Here is a 27,857-nt window from a genome sequence, read left to right on the forward strand (position 1 = left end):
CTATAACTACAAAGTGTTTCACTTTACAAATTCCGTTTCTTATGAAGAAGACTGCCGAGCAAGACTGCCGAATAAACACCAAAAACCCTGAAAACCTGGTACCTGAATAAACTCAGCATTAGCCATATCATACGCCATAGGCGCTTCGATAACTGGGGCCAGCTTTAATAGTAATTAGATATTATCTCGCGGGCCAAAGATAATTCCACCGCGGGCCGGATTTGGCCCGCGAGCCTTGAGTTTGACATATATGGTATAAGTGAAGCCTGCTTGAAGCAAGAGGGTACCTCAGACTGACAAAGTGAGATGATAAAGATCTCAATGAACACTCCAGCCAGTTGATCAGCACAGGCCTTTAGTACTTGGTCAGGTGTCCTGTTTGGGTTGGATGCTTTTCATGGTTTCACCCTCCTGAAGGTTGCTCGCACGTGGATGCACAAAATCCTTGACATTGTTATTTTTGACTGCTTATAATTGTTTCACTACTTTACTGGGCAAAAGCCCAAAAGAAAAGATAAAACATAAGCTTTAGGAAGATGGCTTGGAAAAACACCAAATGGAAAGAGGCCATTTAGCCCATTTGCAGAAGAGATACCTAGCCTCTTTCCACCTTATGGCACTAATTTTGTAGTCATGCAGCTCCCATCTCTTCAAGTATACTGTACATCCAGGGACTTTTTAATCGCAATGAGGGCTAGGCCTTCACTACCCTTTCAGGAAGTGACTTCTGGACCCCTACCATCTCTTTTTGAAATGACTTTTCCTCATCTCTCTTCTACCAATTATTTCAAAGTCCATATTCCCTGATCTTTGATCCATTGACTAATGAAAATGGATCAAAGGTGGCACTTCTTATTTCATACATCTCAACTACACGCCCCCTTCAACCTCCTCTGTTCCAAGGAAAATATCAGCTTATTAAATCTTTGCTCGTGGCTAAAATTTTCATGGCCTGCCAAATTCCTCTACTCCATCTCCAATGTAATCATTGTCCTCTTGTAATTCGGACCTAAAAATACACATAGTACCCAGGCTGTGGCCTAACTGTCATTGCATCAACATCTTACTTTATCCTTGTCTCTCTATTCACTGCCTCAAGCAATTAAGGGAAGCACCAGCGTAGCACGCACAAAATGCTGGAGGAACTCAACAGGTCAGGCAGCATCCATGGAAATGAATAAAGAGTCGACATTTCAGGCCGAGACCTTTCATCAGGATTGCATCAGTGTCTCTCTTTAACTGTACAAAGCATTTGAAGAATCTATGGATTTGGAAACAAACAATAGTTAAGGACTGTAAAGGTAGGTTTGGAGACAGTGGCATTTTACAAGTGTTACGTACCCCGTAACTGGGTCACTTGCCAGCAAAGATAGAGAGGTCCGTTGAAGTCTGATGATACTATTTTTAACAGTATTTATTGATAAAAATACACAAAAATAATATCAATGCAAACACACCGATAATATACATCGTCAATACTAAATCTAAAAGCACGGGTATAATAATAATCAATAAGAAATAGCTCTATCGTTGTCTAGGGGATAATGTATTGTCCGATGGAAATATAAAAGTCACTTTAGTTCAGTCAAGCTGTGGGCTGCAGCCTTTTTGGTTGGAGAGAAAGACGGGAGGTTTAACTTGCCCATTCCTTTTATGATGTCAATCCTTTGAGAGTCGTTGGGGGACTGATTTCCCCTTTGAGGTTAGCTAAAGCCGTGCTTCCGTGGCAAGACCCACCAATTCCGAGGCAAATGGAAAAGGACGCACGTGGGCTGGTTCCACTGGCTTTCGCTGTTACGCTGTTACAGGGGTTCTAGCATTTCTTCTGATGCGTCTGAAGGGGCTGTTCCCCAGACCCTCTTTTATCCTGACTCACAGGGTCTCAGATGTCAATCAGGTTGGGATGATGCAATCCCTCCACCAACCACCCCCCACCCCGGTTCATTGCCTGGAGGCTTCGACGCATCGTACAGTATTCAATACACAATCCCGTCTCCAACACAACAGCCGTTATCAATGGTTCCACCTTTCGGAGGCCAGGACACATTCCAAACTCTTTGTGGATTCTGCATGTCTTTCTCTCATTTCCTGGGTCTCCTGACTCGAATCAATAGCGATCCTGCGATTCTCAAAAAGGAGGGGGCCACGGGCGTAACACCCCCTTTCTTCAATGCATTTTTACCATCAGTAAAAACGGAGTAATACAGAGTCTTGCAGGATTTTAGAATCTAACACAACACCAAAGTTTTTTTCTACAGAGTAATACAGGTATACATTCAATTCAGCATCTAAACAGTTAACGATTACAGTGTCACTTCCTTTAATATCTTAACATCTTGTACCTTACTAAAGTCTTGTAGCATCAGACTTCAATTTAATAACCACCTATTTTTATTTCTTTCCTTCAGCAAACAAAAACTAAAGAGTGGTGATCTTAGCTTAAGTGTATACTACAAAAGTTCATGCAAATACTAATCTTTATGTTGCTTTCAAACTTAACAGGCAGGCTTCCATGGGGGTTGTCTTTATTATTCACATGCTTTGTCGAAATCCTGTAAAACCGGCTTTTGCTATTTAAAAATGGCGTCCCTATTAACCCTCGCCTCTTTTCCTGTTAATTCCCACGTGGGGGGCTTGGGTACCCTGGCGAAATAGGCTTTCGCCCGCTTCTTCCATAGGAGTTATTTTATCAACACTGTGTCCCAAACTTAGACCATCTTCTGAATTTCCACCCAATTCTTTAATTTTACGCAAGTTGCTAGTTTTCTCTTCAGGACCCTTCAGGCTATTAGTTTTCAGTTCGAACTCTTTGTTCAAGCAGCATTTCAAATTCTGTCTTTTCACACCACACTCTGGAATAACAATAGCATGGGGGGCCCCCGTCCTCTTCCAACTCAACCTGTAAGTGATCCGCAGGCTTTGTGGTACCACACCAGTGAAATGGCTGGAGCCTGGTTGCTGCCTTTGATATTAATCCAGCCTTTAAATTTTCTTCATTCGATTTGGGAACTACATATTTCCCTTTTCCTTCAATAATAATATTCATCTCCCCACTTTCGATCTCCACATTAACTTTTAACACACCTTCGAGCACAAACACCTGGGAACTCTCACTTCCCACTATTACCAAGGTTAACCCTTTCTTCACTGAACCAAGTCTATCTGACCCACAAGGACTGCCTTCCTTTTCAACTGAATCAAATACCTCAGACTTTTTCTGAGCTCCATTACCAGGTTCAGTACCATGTGCATCCACATCTTGGACACACTCAAATGGGACATTTGCCTCTTCCAGGCTTTCAATACCCGTACCCGGTCCAAATTCTAAATTCCCCTGATTCTCCCAGCTACTCCCTGGGCAACTCCCTTCCAGAGTAAACTCAACCCCGCAGGCTGAAACAACCTCATCTGCCAACCCAGCAGACTTCTTCAAGGTAAGGGCACCCTTTACATCTAGGACTGCCCTCATTTCATTATTGGGAACACCTTTAGAATTTTCAACTTCTTCAAACAGTTCTGCCAAACCAGACAGATCATCCATGTCCACCTCTGGACCTTTTAACAGCTCTATCTGTTTCTCATCTTTATCTCGTGCCTCTAGCACTTCACTCCTCGCTAAGGGCAGGGCTACCTCCTCTCCCTTACTCTCTTTCACTTTACTACTCTCGGTTTTACCACCCTCCAAACCCTCGCGGTACAGGATCGGTAAAAACGTCTCGGCCAAATCGATACTAGCCAGATTTAAACTGCTCTCGTTCTCAGCTGCCTTTCTCGACATGCTGCGAGTGACCGCGCATGCGGGATAGATCTTGGACTCTAGGGGCGGGGCTGCAACGCTAACCGGCCAGCTCGTCAGCGTCATTGCTGACCAAACCTTACCACCAGCTAAATTGTTACCCAGAAGGACGTCCGCGTCAGTTCTCGGGAATTCTGATCGCACCCCCATTTCAGCTGGTCCAGAGACTAGCTCGCAATTCATAATGATCTTATGCAAGGACACCATTTCCGTCCCTTTTCCTATTCCTTTCACAGCTACCACTCCCGTCTTGCGACCAAAATCTAGTACCTTACTGCTAATCAATGACAGTTCAGCACCCGTGTCTCTCCAGATCCGTACTGGAACTGGTGTACCTCCCTCCCTCACAGACACGGTTCCATTTGACATACAAGTCTCAGACCCTTCTCGTACTCTGTCTACCCGGGGCTCTCTTGTCGATTTACTGATTACCACGGCACATCCGATAGGGACTGCTGCTTTCCCTTTTCCTGTCTCTTTCCTTGGAGCAAAGCACCTAGATGCAATATGCCCCCCCTTTCCACAATTAAACAGGTCAAGCCCGGAAATCTCTGGCCGTCTTGCCTTTCCCCCTCAATCTTACCACTAGCTCCCAGCGGGACCTCTGCCTCGGCCGGCCGGCTTTCTCGATCGTTCCCACGGTCTCTCTGGGAACTTTTATTCGAGGAAAACTTTGTCTTGTGGGTTAGGGCATATTCATCTGCGAACCTAGCAAATTCTGAAATGGACTTATTCGGCTTCTCATTCAAATACATCCGGATATCCTCTGAAACACAACCTTTAAATTCCTCAATCAGAATTAACTCCCTGCGACACCAATAATCCTCTTCCACTATCTCTGCTGTGCACCAACGGTCCAAGAGCACACCCTTCTCATAGGCAAACTCGGTATAGGTCTGATTCCACCCTTTTTTCAAATTTCTGAACTTTTGTCTATACGCTTCAGGTACTAACTCATAACTCCGGAGGATGGCTGCCTTTACTTTGTCATAACTCTCCTCCTCTTCCTCCTCCATGGACAACGCCATATATGCCCACTGTGCCTTCCCTTTTAACACACTTTGTAACAACGCCACCCACTGATCTCTGGGCCACTTCTGATTCACTGCCACCTTTTCAAAAAGCAAGAAATAGCAATCAACATCCGTCTCCTCGAACAGAAGTACGTTTAACCTCAACTCCCGACTAACATTAAACTGCTCCTCTCGGTCTGACGCCTGAACTCGTTGCTCTTGCCTTAACTTCTCTTTTTCAGCTGCTTCCAGCTCTTTTAACTGAATTTCGTGCTCTCTTTGTTTCTCAGCTCTTTCCTGCTCCCGTTTCACCTCTAACTCCTTTAGCTGGAGCGCATGTTCCCTTTCTCTCTCGGCCCTTTCTTTCTCCTTCTCAGCTCTTTCCCTCTCTTTCTCTCTCTCTCTCGGCTCTTTCATTCTCCTTCTCAGCTGCTTCCAGCTGCTTTAACTTAATTGCATGTTCCAACCTTAATTTCTCCAACTCTAACTGAGCCGTCCCACTAGCTGGTACCTTTTCAGGGATATTTTCCAATACCTCAGCTGCAAACACATTCTTCCCAATATAATACTGAGTTATTGCCCTTCACACCTCCCGCTTTTTCATTGACAACCTCACCTCTGCGAGGTTTAACCCCTTCGCCAAATTTATCAAGTCTGATTTGGTGACCGCCTCTAGCGCCTCCAGAGTCGGGTTTTCTATAAATTCACCCATGTCCATCTTTGCTGGTTTCCCGTCTGGCTACCCACGTAACCAGATCCAAGTTTGGACTTACAAGCCCGATTCACTGGCTCCCCAATTTGGTATCAGATCTCGAGACGAGAACCCCAATTGTTACGTACCCCGTAACTGGGTCACTTACCAGCAAAAATAGAGAGGTCCGTTGAAGTCTGATGATACTATTTTTAACAGAATTTATTGATAAAAATACAAAAAAATAATATCACTGCAAACACACCGATAATATACGCCGTCAATACTAAATCTAAAAGCGCGGGTATAATAATAATCAATAAGAAATAGCTCTATCGTTGTCTAGGGGATAATGTATTGTCCGATGGAAATATAAAAGTCACTTTAGTTCAGTCAAGCTGTAGGCTGCAGCCTTTTTGGTTGGAGAGAAAGACGGAGGTTTAACTTGCCCATTCCTTTTATGATGTCAATCCTTCGAGAGTCGTTGGGGGACTGATTTCCCCTTTGAGGTTAGCTAAAGCCATGCTTCCGTGGCAAGACCCACCAATTCCGAGGCAAATGGAAAAGGACGCACGTGGGCTGGTTCCACTGGCTTTCGCTGTTACGCTGTTACGCTGTTACAGGAGTTCTAGCATTTCTTCTGGTGCGTCTGAAGGGGCTGTTCCCCAGACCCTCTTTTATCCTGACTCACAGGGTCTCAGATGTCAATCAGGTTGGGATGATGCAATCCCTCCACCAACCCCCCCCCCCCCCCTCGGTTCATTGCCTGGCGCTTCGATGCATCATACAGGATTCAATACACAATCCCGTCTCCAACACAACAGCCGTTATCAATGGTTCCGCCTTTCGGAGGCCAAGACACATTCCAAACTCTTTGTGGATTCTGCATGTCATTCTCTCATTTCCTGGGTCTCCTGACTCGAATCAATAGCGATCCTGCGATTCTCAAAAAGGAGGGGGCCACGGGCGTGACACAAGTATTGAAAGGCTAAGGTTGGATTAGTTTCATTGTCTCTGAATGATTGAGAAACATTTGCAATATCAGCTAAAATGGACATCAGGAAAGGAAACTGGATGATCAGCAGGTCAAAATACATTGGTAAAGAAAGCAGGTAATGGATCTGAGAAAAAAAAAACACTTTCATTTTGTGGAACTTCGTTACACCAGAACAAATGAACCCTGTTGTCAAAGGTGAAACATGACTATTTGGATGACTTCTGGATATCAAATGTATACAAAAAATCTTAATGATCTCAAAGGAGCAGTGAGTAGATATTTAATGGGGTCAGCCCAATGCATTATGGGCACAGTCCACCCCAGTAGCAAAAGTATCTGCATAGAACTTTGCAGTAAAAAGGCAACACCTATCTTCAAACACCCTTCCATCCAAGCCATGCTATCTTCTCACAGTACAAAAGCCTGAATTCACACACTACTAGGTTCAAGAACAGCTGTTTCCCCTCAATCGTTTGTCCTTAAACTTACATGAACATCTTTAATCATTCACAGTATAGCAATACGATGACCACTTTTGACCACTTTGCACTACAATAGACTAATTTTTATTCTAATTGTACTTGTTCTCATTAAAATGTGTATAACTGATGTTTAATTGATGTGCCCCTAATGCTATGAGCCTGTGACGCTGCTGCCATATTTTTTATTGTACCTGAGCATGTGAGCATGACAAACCTGACTTTTGCTTTAAGCCGCTCAATTATTTTTGGAGTTTTTCTACCTTAGATCAGATTGTAAAATGCAAAAATTAAATACTGCAGATGCTGGAAATATGAAATAAAACAGAAAATGGTAGAAGCACTCAACAAGGTGGTCAGCCACGATGAAAAGAGAAACAGTGCTAACGTTTCAGGTGGTTAACCCTCCAACAGAACTAAACTGTTGAGCTGAAATATTAACTATCCATACAGAGTTGATTGACCTCCAGTATATTTCCAATACCCTATACTTTCAAAATATAGTGCAGGTCCTGACACTCCCATCTGACGTTTGGAGGACAGAAGGAATCTGATTGCCTAAATAAGTGAGAGGCAGTAACCAAGTTCACACTTCAGTTGATCTATTATTCTTATACTACTAAGCTCCTCCAAGTCATTCCAGTTTATTGCAACAGCACTTCCCAAAAACAGAATTGCTCAGCATAGGACAAAAAAAAAATCAAGTATCTCAGACCTTCAGTTGATTTGTCGTGTTTGTTCTTTGGTAGCATATAATACCAACTAAAAGGGAGATGGAAGAGAATCTTCATTCCTCCTGCACTGCAGTCACAGAATTCATCAAGTTTTCCATTAATTTAGTACACATTCTATAACCCACAGAGGCTATATACATGACATTTGAGTAATGATGGAAGGATATTAATAGCTAACATTAGTGTGTAGATAGCAAGTCATTTTTTTTCTTCTATAATTAATGGCTCAAGGTGGCTTACCAGCCAGTCAGGTGATTTTCCAGTGCTGCACACTTGCCTGAGGTTTCTAAGAATACTCAAAGCATCGATTCCAGTGATGTCTACGTAAAGGCACATCAGGTGAAGAGGTCTTGGATATTTTACACTCTCTGAGCTTTGCGAAGCCTTCCAGTTCGCAACCCCAACTTCACAGAACCCACTTTAACTACTGGAGTGTATGTCTTCCAACTGAAACCGAAATGTAATCCATACCACATGTGAACAACCATCCTAAAAAGAAAGTTATTACTGATTTCCAACACCATCAGCACCTCCACGCATACAGCAGATATAGTGGTTGATCAGTACAGGTGGCATAAGGATCATACATTGACAAGTGTGATCCCAACATGATTTTCTGTTTATAAATGTCTAGATTGGAAGACTCACGTTCTGAAAAAATTTTCAGTGGCCAGACAGATGAGTGAAACACATTGTGGGAGTAGACATAATGAATACTTACTGTGATACAGTGGCTAGTTACGTGAGGGCAAAGACAATGAATCAACCATAACACGATGACTATGTTCAAAGACCTTGCCTCCATTCACTACACTTGCCAGTTTACAATAGAGAAAGGTAATAGCATAACGGAGAAGGGCAAGGGCCTAAACATGAATCAGACCTTAAGGATTAGCTTGAGAAGCGGGAGAATAAAATTCACAACCAACAGAAGCCCCGAAGAACAGCTGCTGTGAAGAATAATGTTTTAACACTGAAAGTGCCAAATTAAAATGTCTCCCAGAGTTGGAGTCCAGAAGCTGGGATCTTAACTAATACTGAAGCGAATCTTGTGATGGTCTGCCGTCCTCTGAGGAGTAACCACGTACAACTACATAACAGGCACTTGATGATATACTGTGTATACATGGTGATGCCTGGTGAAATAATACGTGTGGGACGCGAGTGTGGAACTAGCTGCCAGTGGAAGTGACGGATGCAGTTTAAATTACAACACTTAACAGAAATTTGGACAGATACTTGGATGTGAGGGCTACAAAGTTCAAAGTTCAAAATAAATTTATTATGAAAGTACTTGCATGTCACCATATACCACTCTGAGATTCACAGCAAATAAAAAGAAACACAACAGATTCAATGAAAAACACACACACACAAGATGGATGAACAACCCATGCAAAAGACAACAAACTGTGCAAATACAAAAAGAACTAATAAATAAATAAATGAATAAGCAAGCAAGCAATAAATATTGAGAACATGAGATGAAGAGTCCTTAAAGGTGAGTCCATAGATTGCGGGAACAGCTGTGTCCTTTGGCTATATTCATGTATGATTGATTGACAATTAAACTTAAACCTGATGGCTGAGGGGTAATAGAAACATAGAAACATTGAAAACCTACAGCACAATACAGGCACTTCAGCCTACAAAGCTGTGCAATACATGTCCTTGCCTTAGAAATTACTAGGCTTACCTATAGCCCTCTATTTTACTAAGCTCCATGTACCTATCTAAAAGCCTGTTACCAATCCAGGTAACATCCTTGTAAATCTCCTCTGCACCCTTTCTATGGCTTCCGCATCCTTCCTGTAGAGAAGCGACCAGAACTGAGCACAGTACTCCAAATGGGGTCTGACCAAGGTCTATATAGCTGCAACATTACCTCTCGGTTCCTAAATTCAATTCCACGGTTGATGAAGACCAATACACCATACACCTTCTTAACCACAGAGTCAACCTGCGTAGCTGCTTTGAGCGTCCTATGGACTCGGATCCCAAGATACACTGCCAAGAGTCTTACCATTAATACTATCTTTTGCCATCATATTTGAATAACTGTTCATGAACCTGTTGTGGGTCTTGAGGCTCCTGTAGCTCCTTCCTGGTGGTAGCAGCGAGAAGAGAGCATGGACCAGATGGTAGAAGGGGTTCTTGTAGATAGATGCTGCTTTCCTGTGGATACCGCACTTTGTATATGTGCTCAATGATGGGGAGGGCTTTAGTCCGGGCACAGGTCAATAGGACTAGGCAGATTAATAGTTTGCCATGGACAAGATGGGCTGAAGGGCCTGTTTCTGTGCTCTTGTGTTCTATGACTCTAAATGAAATTTATGGAAGTAATATTCAGACAAACTTGCACTTATTTGAGTCCCAGTGCATTGTATTATTTGATAGATTCTCTATTCCCTTAGTTTAAAACTCAGATCATTTGTTGAAAGAACAATTGAGCCAGTGAAGAAGCTGACCTTCCAGAGGGCAACTCAACAAACACACACATATCAATGTCATTGATAGAGACAATCTCGACTGTTCTGATTCTACATACAGATCACTCCTGGAAAATGTTTTGGTAAGTTTTAATAGGTCGGCATAAAAGATATGGCCTCTATTCATGCGATCCAAATTACACTCTTATACTGTATGTTGGTTAGTGGATATTAATCAAACTGGACCAAAACAAAATTTAAACAGGCCTTATTTTGGTTCATATTTGCCCAGAGCTTTTCTTTAAAGGTTGTGTTTCTAATGACTTTTTATTACAACTTCTTAGCTTATAGATTATGCACTGTTAACATTCAATATAACTTCAAAATGTTAATAGTTAAGGAAAATGTTTCACATATTTTAAGTCGTTAACCTAACCTATTGCTGCCAATCTCATGTGACTCCACAAATTCTACAGTTTTTTCATTTTCTGATATTTATCTCATTTCATTCTAGCAATGGCGATACAAGTTGCCTATAGGTGGGAGGCAAGACTACCTCTCCACACACCTACCTTTGCATTACTAATGTGTTTCTCAGAAAGGCAACCATTCTCTAAATGGGGATACTGCATTTGTGTGAGACTTTAAACAAAATAAGCTAAGTAAGACCTAGGTTTTACTTCAAAGGTCATTACATCCTTGGAGTCTCGGTTAAACTTTACTCACAATCAGCACACACAAAAAAGTAATTTTGCCATCATGCTTGTTGGATTTTGATGGAAGCAAATTTCCTACACTAAAACAGAAACAATCTAGTAAAATATCTTGAAAACCTTGAGATTGGGGAGGTCCTTCTTACTTTCTCACTCACTCAGACCTACCCCAGCCAATATTACTGATGCAATATCCACCTGTTCAAACTTATTATTAAAGCACATATATGTTCACAATATACAAATCTGAGATTTGTTTGCTTGCAGACATACTTAGTAAGTCCAAGAATCACAATAGAATCAATGAAGGACTGCACCCAACAGGGCAGATGAACAAGCAATCCTAACAAAACCTCCAAAATGGCAAAAGCAAACATAATGAATATAAACAAAAGACTGGGCCTCCCCAGTGACTCTGTCGATATCTTCCACTGCCTCAGGACAGCAGCTAGTGTATTCAAAGAACCCATCCACCATAGCTGTTCTCTTTTCTTCTCCCTCCCTTCAAGCAGAAGATTGAAAACATATACCACCAGGCTCAAGGACAGCTTTGTTGTAAGTCTTTTGAAGGGACCTCATATATCAACGAAGTCTTGATCTGTCAATCTACTAAGTCATGACCTTTGCACTTTATTTGTCTACTTTGCACTGCACTATCTGTAATTGTACCACTATATTCTGCATTCTGGTTTGTTTCTTTTAGACTGCCTCAGTGTAATTATGCATGAAATGATCTGTCCAAATGGCAGGCAAACAAAGGCTTTTTGTTGTACCCTGGTACATGTGACAATAATGCACCAATTACCCACTGGAATACTGCAGTCTCAAAGTTTTTTTCCACCTACCAATAGGTGTCAGTCTGGTCTCATTTCTGGCATGTCCACTGCAGAATCCAAGGTTGTGGGTTCAAGTCCCACTGTAGAGGCCAGAGCACAGTAAACCATGTAGTACTGAGTCAGAGCTGGTGTCCTCTAAAGAAGTTATTAAATCATAGCTAGGTAGCCTTTTTATTAATAGAACATTTCCCATGACTCTCATTTAGCATCCTGGCTTAAAGAGAGAAATGGGTACTTATTTTATCACTGGCTGTCATGTTTGTTTATAGGCAGAATTAATTTTGCATGTGTTGCGGATGGTAAAGTGAACTATAAATGCAGGTTCCTTCCCCAAAGAATATGAACAATGAATACAAGATAAAATTAATTATACACCTGAAACAAGCTACTCCACAAAAGGATGTTAAAAATTACATGAGGCATGAGTAGTTTATCCATAGTGAGGCACTGAGGCCAGTGTATAGTACGAGACTCAAAATGGTTAACAGGAAACTGGTCTTGATTTCAATGCTGTCAGCAGTAGCAGTTGTCTTTCTGTTTGTAATGAACAGCTCATTTAGTGTTACAGTACATTGCTCCAGCTCTTTGCTCAGACCTCATGTATTCCATGTCTAGGGTCAGCTAACAGTCCTCCCCAATTAGCACAGCTAGCTTCTGCTTCTGCATCCTTTGTGCATTGGCAGCAGATGCTAACATCGAGGAGAGCAAGATTTGGGTGAACACCAGAACCTGCAGGGGACTTTCAACGTAGATAGCTCCCTTGGATATTCTTCTTCCCAAAGAATACATAGTACCCCTAACGTACACACATTTCAACAGCACCACACACAAATACATCAAGCCCCACCACCTCCTCTCCTGTCACGTCCAGCTGCACCTCTGAATCACCCACCCATTCCTACAGAAATATATATAATGCAACATCATACCCACTCCTGCGCCCGGTCCTTTAGTTTGAAAGTCCTAATGAATTCACTTGCTTCTTCGGTTTATTACTGTGATTCGGGTGGTGAGAGAGCTGGATCTAGGTCTGCTTCCAGAGGGTATTTCCTTCCCTTCAGAGTAGGCAACCTTATTTGTATGAATAACTAAAAGAGTCCCACAGGGTATGTGTGACATGACTGCAAAGCTTACATTTGCTACGCATCCGTCATTCTCCTTGATACTATAATAATCATGTTCTTGAACTTCCAAAGTCTTTGAAGTTAAGGTCCCCCATTAGTGCTTTTGGGTAGGGTGTTCTGAGATATTGCGCCAACAACAATGAAACAACACTGATTGGTTCCAAGAATGCTGTGTGATTTGGAGAGGGATCTATGTCCACCTAGCTAACAGTGGTTGAAAATTTGGGAAACACTGTGAAAGCTATCATACTTCGTACGATTTGCTGATTGTAAAAGAAGTGGTAAAATACTGAATGAGATGCCAATCGAATGGACTGCTTTGCCCTGGATTACGTTGAGCTTCTTGGGGTTATTGGAGCTGTAGACATCTAGGTAGGTGGACTATTCCATCACTGTCCTGACTTGTATCTTGTTGACAGTCGAAAAACTCTGAAGATGCATCACTCACCTTTGACTTGCTGTTGTAATCATAATGTCTATGTAATTAGTCCACGTCCATTTCTGGTCCTTGGTGACCTCTAGGATAGTGCTGGAGGATTCAGGGATGACAAAACCACTGAACATCAAAGGGAAGTAGTAAAACTTTGCCCAGTGAGAGTTGGTCATTGCCTGGTAATTGTACGGTATAAACATTTTATCGCTGCCCTGATTTGTCCAGCTCATGCTAAATCAAGGCTAAATCATTCAGTCCCTCAGGACTTTTACATCTTTCAATTAGTACATGACTGATTTCACATCTCAAAACCACTTTCCTTCCTAATCCCAAATTCCCATGCGGCCGTAATATCTAGAAATCCACAAATCCTTCAGCCTCAAATCAATCCTGAGTAAAGTCTGCATTCTCTCCACTACATGCACACTCCTGTCCAGGGAGAACAGGCCTTCAAACAGCACTCCAAGCTTGTTCTCACCAAGGTCCCACAAAATGACAGCATAACTGCTCGCTTCCAGTATTGGCTATAAATTACCACACACACAAACAAGAAAAGCTGTGTACTTCCATCAGCGACATTCATTATTGCTGAATCTTATTCATTTTTAAAATTTCATGAGTTGTATTTCTGAAGAAATTAGTCAACTGTTTATTCGTTTCCATAGATGCTGCTTGACCTGCTGAGTTTGTGTGTGTTGCTTAGGATATGATTTTGCAATTTACATCAATACTTTGAAAAATAAATGAAAGGATGGGTGTAATTTCCTCAAAGGAGTTAATTTTTTTAGTTGAGGACTTACTAACTTTCTAGATGGTGAGTTATGAACACTCCAGAAGTTAACACAGGATCTTGTCACTGTGAAAACCTTGGTACAATGCTGGATGAGAAAGGAGGACATTAAACACAAAGGGAGAATGTGTGTACTGACAATGGAGTGGTAAGGCATTAGGAAAATAAAGGGAAGTGCAAGCTTGGGTGAAGGTAAAAAGATTGGAGATGAGGCAAAGATCGGGGGCAGGTCATTATAGTTGGGGATAGAAGGGTTTCTGAAGATTCAGGGGTTGGAGGGAAGGAAGGTAGGGGGAGAATGTGAAGGGGAGGGAGTGACACTAGAGGAAGATCAGTAGGTTGGACAAGGAAGGTCAGGAAGAGCAAAGAGAGGAGCAAGGGGATTACAGAAGGAGCTGCAGAAGTGGGAAGAGGGAAGCAAGGAGGTAACAGATTATAAAAGTGTCACAGACCTCTCTGTGAAAAGCAGTTCACAAAGCAACATGCTTACCAAATTAAAATGTAAAACTTAAACAACAGTTATTAATTCCCATCTGTGAAATATTTGCATGTCTTGATCTACATTTTCCCCTCAGGAAATTAATTTGTTTCCTTCTTTAATATAACTTTATTATGCCAATTTAAAATATGAAGCCCAAGGAAAGGACTGCAGCTCACACAAATTAAATGATGTCCATCAGTGACACACTGACAAATTATGTGAATGGGAAAGGGAACGAGGAAAGTTGTTTGTTTAGCAGTGCACATCACCCTGGTTGGAGGTTACTAAATGTTCATCGAGATTTATTATTGATATAAACCCCTGGGGTGGTGTGGACCATATTAAGTTTATAAGATGATTAATTTTCTTTAAATTCAATTACAGCCATGCAGTGTGCTCTAACTCCTTCAGAAACGAAAGGTTTCAATAACTGGAATCCAGGCAAATGAATATCAAACTGCAGGCTAGTTTGTGTCGGTGTTCCACATGGAGGCTTATATAGCACATTTGTGCAATTATTGCCACTGAATCACAGAAATCTATGGATGGGAATCTCTCTGGTGAGGTCCTTCGTCAGAACTATTATTTAGCTTAAGGTTCCATACATTCAGCAGCAATGCATTTGGCAGAACAAGTCTTTATAATTCTGCTTCATGGTGCACCTCTATCACTCACTGATGTCATGTCTTAAATCCAAGAACAGAAAGCAATCCAACCCATAGTTGCAACCCTGTAGACTATAGACAAATAAAAAGGTTGTGATTGGTAAAGTTAAACTGTTTCATATTTTACAATGTACTTTTAACATTGCTGACAATACACTACTCTGGGAAGGAACCACTCTGCCCTGAATGGTAACTATCCTTTACTGGTGACCAGTTTAGGGCTCTTGATTGGGAACATTTGAGACAGAAAAGTTTGTGTGAAATGTAATCATTTATGGCAATCCACTTATTGACAGATCTGTCAGGTTTAAACAAAGTACACTTTTTTTTAAAAAGTTAAGCTCAGAAAACTTCATGAGCTGAATCTTTTGCCACATTCCATGCAAGAAGAAGATGCAAACTGCTGATCTTAAAGGAAAGAAAGAAACTGGCCCCTATTGATTGTGTAGGGTCAGAATATCCCAAGTCAGTTCCTCATCTGTCTTGGCCATTTGAGCCAATCAGCCTCGATTTGGATTGGGGATGGGGGCTAATAACTTAGCCAACATCCCCACTCCAGCATCTTGCTGGAGTTTACATGGAGAAATCCCATGTAAATATCAGTCTGCAATACAGTCTGCGTCCAAATAGTGGTTAAGACTGGACCTAGAAAGATGTGTTGAAATAGCAGTGAAGTGCCAAAGCCATTTGGGGAAAGTGGGGAGCGGGGGGGTGGGGCGGGGGTAAAAATGCCTTCACATAAACTGAAAAGAGAACTGGGAACAAGAATTACACAAAATTCCAGAAACTTTGAAGCTTTAGGTTGTTTTGAAAACACTTGCAATGCAATTCTGTTGACAGCAGTCAGTTGTTGCCACCAAAGTTAGCCATTGTAGAGAAAGGGCAGAGACCTTATTGACTGACACTTGATCATGTACTTTCACCCCAGTGTTTTACAAGTTCCCTGAATGCACTCAGAATACACAAAGAAACCATCTCATCTGGAGAAAAACACTGGCCCAATGAAAATGCAATACTGTTTCAAAAATAAAATCAAGCGATTAACACTGATAAATCAACACTGAGATCTTTTCCCCATCGGGTGACACAGCTGTTTCATGAATCAAGCAGCGATCCAAATTCAATAAATCTGGCAGCAAATGCAAAGACTACCTGCTCAATTGTGCCAGGGGAGGTGATGTAAGAGAGCTTATCATCTCTGCTAAACTGGTTTGAAGTAAGCCGCCCAAGGAATCTGAGAGGAATGCTTTTTGCCACTATCACCCCTATCCCAAGAACCAATCCAAAAAGGTCCTACATACAGGAACCTGACAACTAGTAATCCTGCTACATAGATTTAATCAGATGCCTTGTTTGTTTGATTATCATTGCTGAACTTCATTGCACTGGGAATGAGTACCACGCTATTTAGCACCCAGCAGTTTTCCTGTCAATTGATTCTGATGGATCATTACAATCAATGTTCCCTCTAATTTGTAATGACCAGCGTGCGCAAAGATCTTGTGCTATGCAATTTTTTGCTCACTGAATTTTAAGTGGAAGTAAACCTGAAGCTATCTGAGGATAATAAACTACTAAGTCCAGTTTGTTATTCATTGTTTAAAAGAAATAAAATAATACACATCAATGAGCAACTTTTGCATCACAACAATACATGCAGGTAACTCCAGTTTCTGCTTTGTACATAAATATTTTTCATAGCTGCATCTTCCTGACCTCATGAGCTTTAGGTGTAATAGTTTCTGCGGCTTCATTAAGCCATTCCGCTTTAAATCAACTAGCAGTTCTTTTGTGCTTCACGTCCTCTGCTTCTTTGGAATTTGACATTGTGAATCAATAATTTTGTCAATAAAAACTGTATAAATAAGCCAGTTCTAAAATCTGCAGACAAATCACCGCAAACTCCACGTTGTCAACACTGTCAGCATCAGAAACCGGAAAAGGAAATGTGATTGTGTACAATCGTGAAATATACTTAACATGCAAACGAGGTAGAGGGTGACAGCCTTTTGTGTGCAATTCAAATTCATTCCTTCCTTCTTTCCAACATAGCTTACCATAAAGCACAGAAAGAACAGCAAAGTTCAAAGGTCAAAAATTTTGAAGAGAATTTTATTATCAATGTACAAGTACTGTATGGCACTACATACAACCCTGAGATTCATTTTTTGTGGGCATACTCAGCAAATCTATAGAATAGTAACTATAACTGGATCAATGAACTACAAGACAAACTGTGCAAATGCAAATATAAATAAATAGCAACAAATAAGGAGAACATGAAATAACAAGATAAACAGTCATTAAAGTGAAATTGTTGGTTGTGGAAAGATCTCAATGGATGGGCAACTGAGTGTAGTTATCCTCTTTTATTTAAGAGCCTGATGGTTGAGGGGTAATAATTGTTCCTGAACCTGGTGGTGGGAGTCATGAGGATCTTGCGCCTTCTAGCTGATGACAGCAGCGAGAAGAGAGCACGGTCTGAGTAACAAGGATCTCTGATGATGGATGCTGCGTTCCGACAACAGCGTTTCATGTAGATGTGCTCAATGGCTGAGCGGGCTTTGCCTGTGATGTACTGGACCGAATCCAACATCTTTGTATACGATTTTGTAGCATGTTATAGATCCTCAAGCAATATGCTATAAGTCTTCAAGGCAATCAAAGATGAGGTCATTAATAAATGGGAGTTGCCAAGCTAGTAGTTTATTGGTAGGACAGTAGAGTTTGAGATATCCATGCCTTTTGCCTTGGCAGCCTTTAATTCATTCATTGCTCAGTGTCATTCAAGAGGTTGTTTATGAAAAGGGACAGATCATTAACAAAGGGATAGAGCTTCTTGTACTCAAACTGCTTCAGTTAGGAGTTAGTGGCCGACATCACTCATGGGTTCCAGTTTAGCATCTGGTGCAGGTGTAATATATATTATTGTCACTTGTCTCTAAGGAACAGCAAAATGAGCAGTAAGTTGCTGCTGCTACTGAAACATCACTCACCTGTATCTGAAGCTACACAGAGGAAGACAACACCCTCCTTCAGTCCAGCAGGAACATTCAATATGGCAGGAGTAAAGATGTGACTTATTGGCAAGATAGATGAACACTGTATCTCATCTCCATAGCTCATTCATGACATCGCATGGGGTGAAATTACTGATGATGCACTGTTATTAATGAGTGGTGGATCTCTGCACACAATAGGCAAGTAGACAGGATGAAGGGGCCGACTTGAAAAGAACCCACACAGATGCAGCAGAAAACAGGAATGGTAGGATGACGGTCATTATTGTAATGGGTATGAAATAAAGAAACTGACAGGTTTTGTTTCAACTGGGAGGATGCACTGTCTGAGCAAAGCCTATCAGTTTTGTATAATAGGATCTCTCGATTTAAGGAAGGATATACTTGAATTGCAGGCAATTCAGAGAAGACTCATGAATGCACTTCATGGGAAAAGAGGTTTGGCTTATAAGGAATGACTGGCAGGTGGGGCTGAAATCAGTAACATTTAGAGAGGTAACAGTACTAGAGCATACATGGAACATCAGTTTTATTTGTCACAGTGAAAAGCACATTTTGTGTCAACAACCAACACAGTCCAAAAATTGTGCTGGGGCAGGCGTCATCACCATGGCATGCCTACAACTTACTAATCCTAACCTGAAGAAGGATCTCGGCCCGAAATGTTGACTGCTCGTTTCCACAGATGCTGCCCGACCTGCTGAGTTCCTCCAGCTTGTTGTACTTGCTGCTTTGACCCCAGCATCTGCAGTGTACTTTGTGTTTATAATTCTAACCGTATGTCTTTGGAGTAAGGGGGGAAACTGGAGCCACCCAGAGGAAACCCATGGGGTCACGAGGAGAAGGCACCAACTCCTTATGAACCCCAATCAGTGAAGCGATTGTATATTACCATGTCAACATTAGAGCAGAAGAGCAGGCCTTTCCCACAAGGTACGTGCTAAACGTGATGCCAAATTGAATGAAATCACTGCATTTCCTGCATGTTCATAGGACTATTTAAAAGCTCTTAAATGCTAGTATTGAAACATATAAGATTATGAGGGTATTGCATCGGAGAGGAGTCTAGAAGCAATATGCATAATTTAAGATAAGGTATTGCTCATTTAAGATTAATTAAGGGAATAGTTTGTTTCCACTCAAAGAACAGAAAACCTTTGTCATTCTCTTCCTAGGCTGCTATGGAGGTTGAGTCACTGACTACATTTAGGCTGAAATAGAGCTTTGTCTGCTGGTGGTAGAGAGCTATGGGGAACAGGCAAGAAAGTGGAGATGTGGCGGATCGAATCAACCACAAGCTTATTGAATGGTAGAGTGGGCTCCAGAGTCCTATAACTACTCGTTTCAAATGAAAGCACACTCCACAAGGCTCAGGGAAGATGTTTGTTAGTGAGTTCATTAACTTTGATTTAAAATTACAATGTGAATTATTCCTTGAAGCTCCATTCTTCAAGAGGAAAATATATTTTTTAATTCCGTCTCCTTCGCAGCGGCAGGATGGCTTTCAGAACAAGGTGAGTATCGGGCAGCGAACCTTGCGTAACCTGCCCAAAATGTTTGAGGCAAAAAAGCAGATGGCTCGCACCTTCCGTACTGTTAAACTAAAAAAAGTGTCACACAAAGCAGTGTGCTTAATATTTTAGGCAATTGGATGGATTCCATAACGGGGAGGCAATCTGTCAGCTCACAGAAGGAACAGCTCCCAAATGGAAAATATTTTCTTTTTTTAAAAAAGCTCAGAGCATATGCGTCTGGAAATTGTATTGCATAGCAAAACAGTTATGAACATCGCATTACACAGGTTCCATAAAAAAAGATGTACAACCAATGAAAAAGAAAATTTTGTGATTGATTATTTATTTCGTAAAGTTCACTATTTTCCTTCTGCAGCTACCATGCATCCAATCTATTAAAGCGACAGCACACCTGAATGTATAGCTGCGTGCTTGCATACCACTACTGCAACTTCCAACTGCACTCAGGCCACTTGTGAGGAAGTATCGCTAGCGTGGGTTACTTCAGTGTCACTGAAAGGGAAGACTCGAGTACCAGGAACCCTCATTAGCTAGGTCCATTGTAAGACATATCCCTTGCAGTGACAATCCATCCCTTGGCAAGGGGGGTTCTCATTATATTTTTCGAATGTTGAAAGGCCTAGACAGCATAGATGTGGAAAGGATGCTTCCCATGGTGGGGGAAGTCTAGTACAAGCCTCAGGATAGAAGGGTATCCATTTAAAACAGAGCTGTGGGGACATTTCTTTAGCCAGAGGATGATGAATTTGTGGAATTTGTTACCACAAGCAGCCGTGGAGGGCAAGTTGTTGGGTGTACTTAAAGCAGAGATTGATAGGTTCTTGATTGAACACGGCATCAAAGGTTACGGGCAGAAGGCTGGGGAATGGGTTTCAGGAGGGGAAGAAAGGATCATCCATGATTGAATAGCAGAGCAGACTTGATGGGCCAAATGGCCAATTTCTATGCCTATGTCTTATGGTCTTACATGTCACCACATACAACACACACAAAATGCTGGAGGAACTCAGCAGGCCAGGCAGCACCTATGGAAAAGAGTGCAGTCGACATTTTGGGCTCAGACCCTTCATCAGGACTGAAGCAAAGATGAGGAGTAGAGTTAAAAGGTGGGGGTAGGGGGAGGGAAAAACACAAGGTGATAGGTGAAACTGTGAGGGGAGGGATGAAGTAAAGAGCTAGGAAGTTGATTGGTGAAAGAGATACTGGGCTGGAGAAGGAAGAATCCAACAGGAGAGAACTGAAGGCCATGGAAGAAGGAAAAGTGGGAGGAGCACCAGAGGGAGGTGATGGGCGAGCAAGGAGATAAGGTGAGAGAGGGAAAGGGGGATGGGATTGGTGAAGGGACGTGGGCATTACCAGAAGTTAGTGAAATCAATGTTCATGCCATCAGGTTGGAGGATGGAATATAAGATGTTGTTCCTCCAACTTGAGCGTAGCCTCATCACGACAGTAGAGGAGGCCATGGATTGACATATCGGAATGGGAATGGGAACAGGAATTAAAATGGGTGGCTACAGGGAAATCTTACTTTTTCTGATGGACGAGGCTTGGCAAAGCAGTCTCCCAATCTGTGTTAGGTCTCACCGATATACAGGAGGCCACTCCAGGAGCACTGGACAGAGTACATGACCCCAACAGATTCACAGGTGAAGTGTCGCCTCACCTGGAAGGACTGTTTGGGGCTCTGAATGGTAGTGAGGGAGGAGGAGTAGGGATAGGTGCAGCACTTGTTCTGCTTGCGAGGATAAGTGCCTTGAGGGAGATGAATGTGGGGGATGAATGGACAAGGGAGTCGCTTAGGGAGCAATCCTTATGGAAATCAGAAAGTGAGGGGGAGTGCTTGGTGGTGGGATCCTGTTGGAGATGGCAGAAGTTGCAGAAAATTACCTGCTGGACACGGAGGCTGGTCAGTGGTTGGTTGAGGACACACGGAACCTCATTCCTAGGAGGGTAGCAGGAGGATGGGGTGAGAGCAGACGTACATGAAAAGGAAGAGTTACATTTGAGGGCAGCATTGATGGTGGAGGAAGGGAAGCACTTGAATGACTTAATCTCTTCTCCAACCTGATTATATTCCATTCCTTCATCATCAGTACCTCCATCACAATGGCACAGTGAGTGAAGGAATGGTTCTTCAGATCTCAAGGGTGGCACAGTTGGTTGAGCTGTTGCCTCAGTTCCAGCGACACTCATTCCAGCCAGATCTCTGTGCTGTCTGTGTGGAGCTTATATTGTTTTCCTCCCTAGCAATTCTTAATAATGTGAAAAAAGACTTCAAACAAATAACCCATTCAACTTCTAACTAAGCTCATAATAGCTTTGAGCAGTGATCCTAACTTCAATGCAAATCCCCAATTCATGCTCGGCAAAATAAAAGTACAAATGATGCTGGAAATTTGAAATAAAAGTAGTAAATGATTGTAATGCTTTAGGGTGATGGGCCTTCATTACATTTAATTCCTTATTTTTCTATTCACAAACGCTGCCTCACTTGATGAGCATCTTTAGCATTTTCTGTTTTCATTACAGTCTATGTTTTACAATCTGGCTGCCGAGCTCCACAGAATGTAACACAACCTCAGCTGAAACCCCAATAGAATCAGATTTGATGTGACTGAAGCCCCTCTTCAAATGAGCCAAAGGTGACCACTAGTTCTTGAACGTGTATAAGCGCAAGATTCTCACTCATCTCCGCTTCCCCAACCACCACTTCCAAGCTCTTTGTCATGCAGGATTGCCGTTAATTGGGGAGAAAAACGTAACCTCTACAAATAGCTCTTTGCTTTCCCTTGGGTGTCAGCTGTGTCAAAGCCAAACGCCCTGAAAAGCCAAGCACCGAAAATGCCGTTACTGCAAGTTTCAGTGGAGCTGAAGTCAGTAGGTGCAGTAAACAGCTCTATTTTTGCCTGCACACAGTTCTGCCAGGAGATAGAGGGAAAGGTTACATATTTCTGTGAAAGAAGCAGAGCTAATCAACATTGCAGCATACTCTCTAACACTGTTGCCGTTGCTATGGCACACAAAAGACAAGCTTGCTCCGAGACTAATGTTGCCACCTGGTGTTTAAGTAATAAAACCAGGCTGCTTATCCACCCTTTAGATCTTAGAGCTGTTAGTCACTCAAGAAAGAAAATAAAGTCTCTATCACTTATTAATAGGCCTAATATCTGACAAAACAAAGTTTTAATGATCAGTATTTTAAGTACCTTTTTAATTACAACTCCTTTTTTTGTCAAGAAGAATGCACAATTTCGTCTTAAATTCAAATTTGGCAATAAAGTTGATGTTATTCTTGGAAAACCCAAGTGTCGGAGCCTTGCTCTATCTCGTCATTGCAGAACAGCTAAGACAACAGGATTACAAACAAATTAAAGCACATGCAACCTAGTGGAAAAATACTTTGATGCCTACATAATGTGCCCAATGGCCTAATTCTGCTGCTCTCTCTTGTGCTCTTTAAGAGAGAGGATGAGGGACCAAAGAATGTCAGAATCACAATTAGGTTTATTATCACTGCCCTTTATGACATGAAATCTATTGTTTTGCTGCACGGTAGCATGATGTAAATTTGTAATGTTATAAATTACAAAATAAATAAATATTTCAAAGGGAAAACCAGGTAGTGTTCATGGATCATTCAGAAATCTGACGACCGAAGGGAAGAGCTGCTCCTTAATCACTGAGTATGTGTCTTCAGGCTCCTCAACCTCCTTTCTGACAGAAGTAGAATTGAAATTTTACTGCAATTAGGCCATTCAGCCTATCGAGTCTGCTCCACCATTTAATCACAGATGGTTTTAAAAATTTAAATCCATTCTCCTGCATTCTTCCTGCAACTCTTATCGACTTTATTAATCAAGAAAATCAAATTTACCCAAAAATTTAGCCTCTGCTGCAGTCAGTGGCAATGAACTCCACAGATTTACCACCCAAAGGTTGAATGAATTCCTCTTCATTTCATTTTAAGGTGTCTTCCATTTATTCTGAAGCTATTCCCATGGTTCCCAGTCTCCCCTACTAATGGCAAGGTCTTTTCCATGTCCACTACTTCCAGAGGTTTCACACAGAGTCAATTCTTTGTAATAGCAAGGTGAGTCCGAAGGCATTCAGAACTCCAAAATCCCAGAAGGACTGCCCAGAACACATGTTAAATGACCATCATGTATCTCTGCACAAACATTATAAAGAACAGAATGCTTTCAATCATTTCTTATCAATTTCCTTAACTGGACTTCCCATTTCAGCAGCACTGTTTCAGTGGGCGCTTTTCATTGAACCCTTATACACTAATCTGCTCAAATCTATGGAAGCTAATCTGTCCTGTGATGCACAAAGTTCTCCAAACTTCTTCCTTCCAACAAAGGGTGGCATGGTAGCGGAGTCGGGCAGCACAGTGGCTAGTATAATGCTTTATAGCACCGGAGATTTGCATTCAATTCCCGCTGCTGCCTGTAATGGGTCTGTACATTCCTCCCATGACCATGTGGGTTTCTTCTGGGTGCCCTGGTTTCCTCCCTCGTTCCAAAGACGTATGGTTTGGTAAGGATTAGTAAGTTGTGGGCACGCTTTGTTGGTGTCTGAAGACAGACTGCCCCAACACATCCTCAGACTGTATTGGTCAATGATGCAAATGGTGCATTTCACTGTACGTTTCGATGCCCATGTGATGGAGTGTCGCAATTTAACTTTGCCAGTCCCAATTCTCTGCTCAGTCACGGTTGCCATGCAAATGAGCTCCCGTCAGTTGTCAAGCCCCAAGAGTTCTACCACTCTTACAGGAGACAAGTTTCAAACCAGAGTCACTCTGAATACAGATTTTCTTCCTTCTTACATCTTACCATCAGTATGAATCTGTATCCCTTTTGCTAACAGATCAGGTTCTACTTACTGTATCTAAATACATCATTATGGTGTATACCTCTAACAGATCTCCTCCCTCTTTGCTTCAGAAACAACCCCAGCAGCTCCACAGTCTAATGTCGTAACTAAATAACTAACAAATTTTAGGTCTTAAAAACAGAGACACTATTTTCTCCTAACCTGTTATGTAGCCACCGGTTGTGGGTGGAATTAACTGGACCAGTTTGCACAGGCACTTTCCAATATAAATGTGAACAGAGGAATTCAGAAGGGAACATAAAATAAGGCATCTTCTGGTTTTAAGGAGACCCTCTTGGCTTTGTTTTGTCTTCTAAACCAGGTTAATGGTGTGGACCCTCGCTCTCTGTTCACTTCAATTAAGCATATCGGATTCTTATGACATCTGCAGCTTCCTATCTCTTCACAATATCAATACCATGATATCTTTAATGACATTTTAGAAATTTATTTTTCTGTGAACTTGCTCTGTTTCCTTTGAGCGTACCTATGCCTGTCTCTCTCCTGGATGCCTTTTTACCTACGCATCTATCCTGATGTGCACATATCCCGTTTCGATAATCCTCATTACTCTGCTCAGTAATCACAGTTTTTACATCTTGTGTGTTCATTCTCCTATAATTTTTTAATTAAAGCACTGGAGAGACATATCTTGTCCCTCCAACTTCACTGATGTATTCTTTTAAATGTTAAACCAGAGGAGTGTATACTTGGGGTTGAAAGGAAAATAAATCAGCCATGATCAAATGGCTGAACAGAATCAATGGGCCAAGTGGCCCAATTCTGCTCCTATGTCATATGGTCAATTGCTATAATCCTCAGGCTTTATCTGGATTCCAGAGAAGATTAATTAAGTTGCCTTCTTACTCCACATGGAACACTTATTCAAACACTTTATCCCAAACCTAGGCACAAATGTTCTGGTAAATCACTCCTGGCAGTGTACAGAGAAAGTTGGAAAATGCATCTTTATTACAACTCTCTTCTGTTTATGTGCCAGACGTTTTCCTTTCTCTCCTTTCTCTTTGGGCTTCTTTTCAAACTTTGCACCTCCACGCTCTTGTGAGGAATAATTATCTCAGCCTCACTTTCGTGGACAATTTCTGGGAACAGAGTATGGAATGTGGGCTCTTTCATTATTTCCATTACCCACCCCCCAACCTAATGACAGGAGGAAGCAAAAGGGCAGGATGGTCGAGAAACATTGAAACCTCTGTGTATCTGCCTCTCTCCATCCATCTCTGTGTTCAAGTGATAGTAAAGTGATCTCTTACCTATGGAGTCAGCAAAATGTTGATAAAATACCTGTACCAGTCAATTCTTACAGGAAACTAATTCACTGTCTCAGCTCAATAACTTTTTGAAAGGGTACAATAATCAGTGGAGGATCATAATTCTCTCATTCCTTCTCAAGCCTTTTATACCTTATTCCATTATATTCTACCAATCTTGAAAATTAATTGACAAAAATGACTGAAACTAAAGAATTCCATCAGTGCTACTGACTGAACTGTACTGATGAAATCAACAAATTAGGTGTATACACGAGGAAATCTGCAGATGCTGGAAATTCAAACAACACACACAAAATGCTGGTGGAACACAGCAGGCCAGGCAGCATCAATAGGGAGAAGCGCTGTTGACGTTTCGGGCCGAGACCAACGTCGACAGCGCTTCTCCCTATAGATGCTGCCTGGCCTGCTGTGTTCCACCAGCATTTTGTGGAAGTTAGGTGTATAGTTAGGCTGAAGAAACAACTTTGATTTGCAGCTCACAAAATGCTGGAGGAACTCAGAAGGTCAGGAAGCATCTATAGAGGGAAATGAACAGTGACATTTCAGGCGAGACCCTTCATCTGGAATGGAAAGGAAGAGGGCAGAAGCTAGAATGTGCAACAGTTTTGAACAAAGTTGTGAGGTCAAAGTTTTGCGCTATCAATAAAGAAAATTTAATGAAGGCAGTGAAAGAGATTAAACACAATTTATTGAAAAAATACTATTTTGATATTTCAGAACTGTATAATCCATTATTTGGGCAAATTGAAATCTCAGTTCCTGAGATAAACTGGTGTATCAGACATTTCCAGATGGAAAGCTTTCATAAAACATCATTAAATTTAAGCAAAATGCAACAAACGTTCTCTAACTTCTGTACATTGTGGGCCAATAGACAATCAAGGTCTCTAGATGCTATGATAGCAAATTTGCAAATGAAGACAAATTCCACAAGTATTCAATGGTTTACCATTTAAAATATTAGCAGAAACCCGGAGGAATATAAAGTAACTTGACCCTTTATACATGTCTCCTGGTTTTCTCCTGGTTTCTTATGAGAGTGTGGTTGTGAAATGGCAAATCCAGAAATCTATCTTGGAAAATCAAAATGATCAAGTATAAAAAGAATGAAAACAGAAAACAGATATCTATAGAAAGTAGGGACATCCAAATATAAATTTTATTTGTGAAAAGGTTGATAATTAACTAATAAAAGATATATGCGCAACATTTCAGAACTACAAATTTAGGAACCCAATCTTGTTCGGATTTTAAGTTCAAAACAAGTCTTCCATTTAAAGGACCATTTAATGGTTTCTACACAGACATCTCATCAATGATAATCATACAGCTCAAGTAAATCTGTTGTAATCTCTAATGGATTTAATAGAATAAAGGAAACTAAAACATAATAAAGCATGCCTTCCAAACACAGCCATCACTAGAACCAGCTCCTGAACTTCAACTTCCTACACAATTCCTTCAGCTTGGCAAGTTCTCCGTTCTCCTAATGACATCACACAAAATTGACAACTTTCTATTCACGAACAAATGATTGGGAACAGACTGCCTTCAGGCAAGAAGTGTGATGAATTGTACCATGAAGACACAAGAAATTACAGATGCTGGAATTGGGAGCAACAAATTTTCTACTACAGGAACTCAGCAGGTCGAGTAGTATCTGAGGGAGGAAAGGAATTGTGGATATTTCAGGTTTTAAATGCTGTATTAGGATTCGATGCCAGGCCTTCAACCTGAAACACAAACAATTCTTTGGCTCCTACAAATGCCACTCAACCGGTTGAGTTTCTCCAGCAGATTGTATGCATAAATGACAAGTCGCCATCAATATTCCATCCAGCTATCACAAAATTCCTTCAACCTATGTGGAGCAAAAATGCTGCTCATGTAAAGAACGAAAGAATAGCAACGCCAAACTGAGCTCAAGACTTGCCTTTAAGAATTTAAA

General features: G+C 41.5%; 1 protein-coding gene and 1 long non-coding RNA gene across 11 annotated transcripts in view; one reads left to right on the forward strand and one right to left on the reverse strand.

Moving 5' to 3' along the window:
• The window catches only part of psd3l (pleckstrin and Sec7 domain containing 3, like), a 502,996-nt gene that overhangs the window by 89,593 nt on the left and 385,546 nt on the right, over nucleotides 1–27,857 (reverse strand). The gene's annotated exons all lie outside the window — the stretch shown is intronic.
• The window catches only part of LOC140726323 (uncharacterized), a 52,332-nt gene that overhangs the window by 370 nt on the left and 24,105 nt on the right, over nucleotides 1–27,857 (forward strand). The gene's annotated exons all lie outside the window — the stretch shown is intronic.

The sequence above is a fragment of the Hemitrygon akajei genome, chromosome 4 (assembly GCF_048418815.1).
Source record: "Hemitrygon akajei chromosome 4, sHemAka1.3, whole genome shotgun sequence".
In the NCBI taxonomy this organism is placed as follows: domain Eukaryota; kingdom Metazoa; phylum Chordata; class Chondrichthyes; order Myliobatiformes; family Dasyatidae; genus Hemitrygon; species Hemitrygon akajei.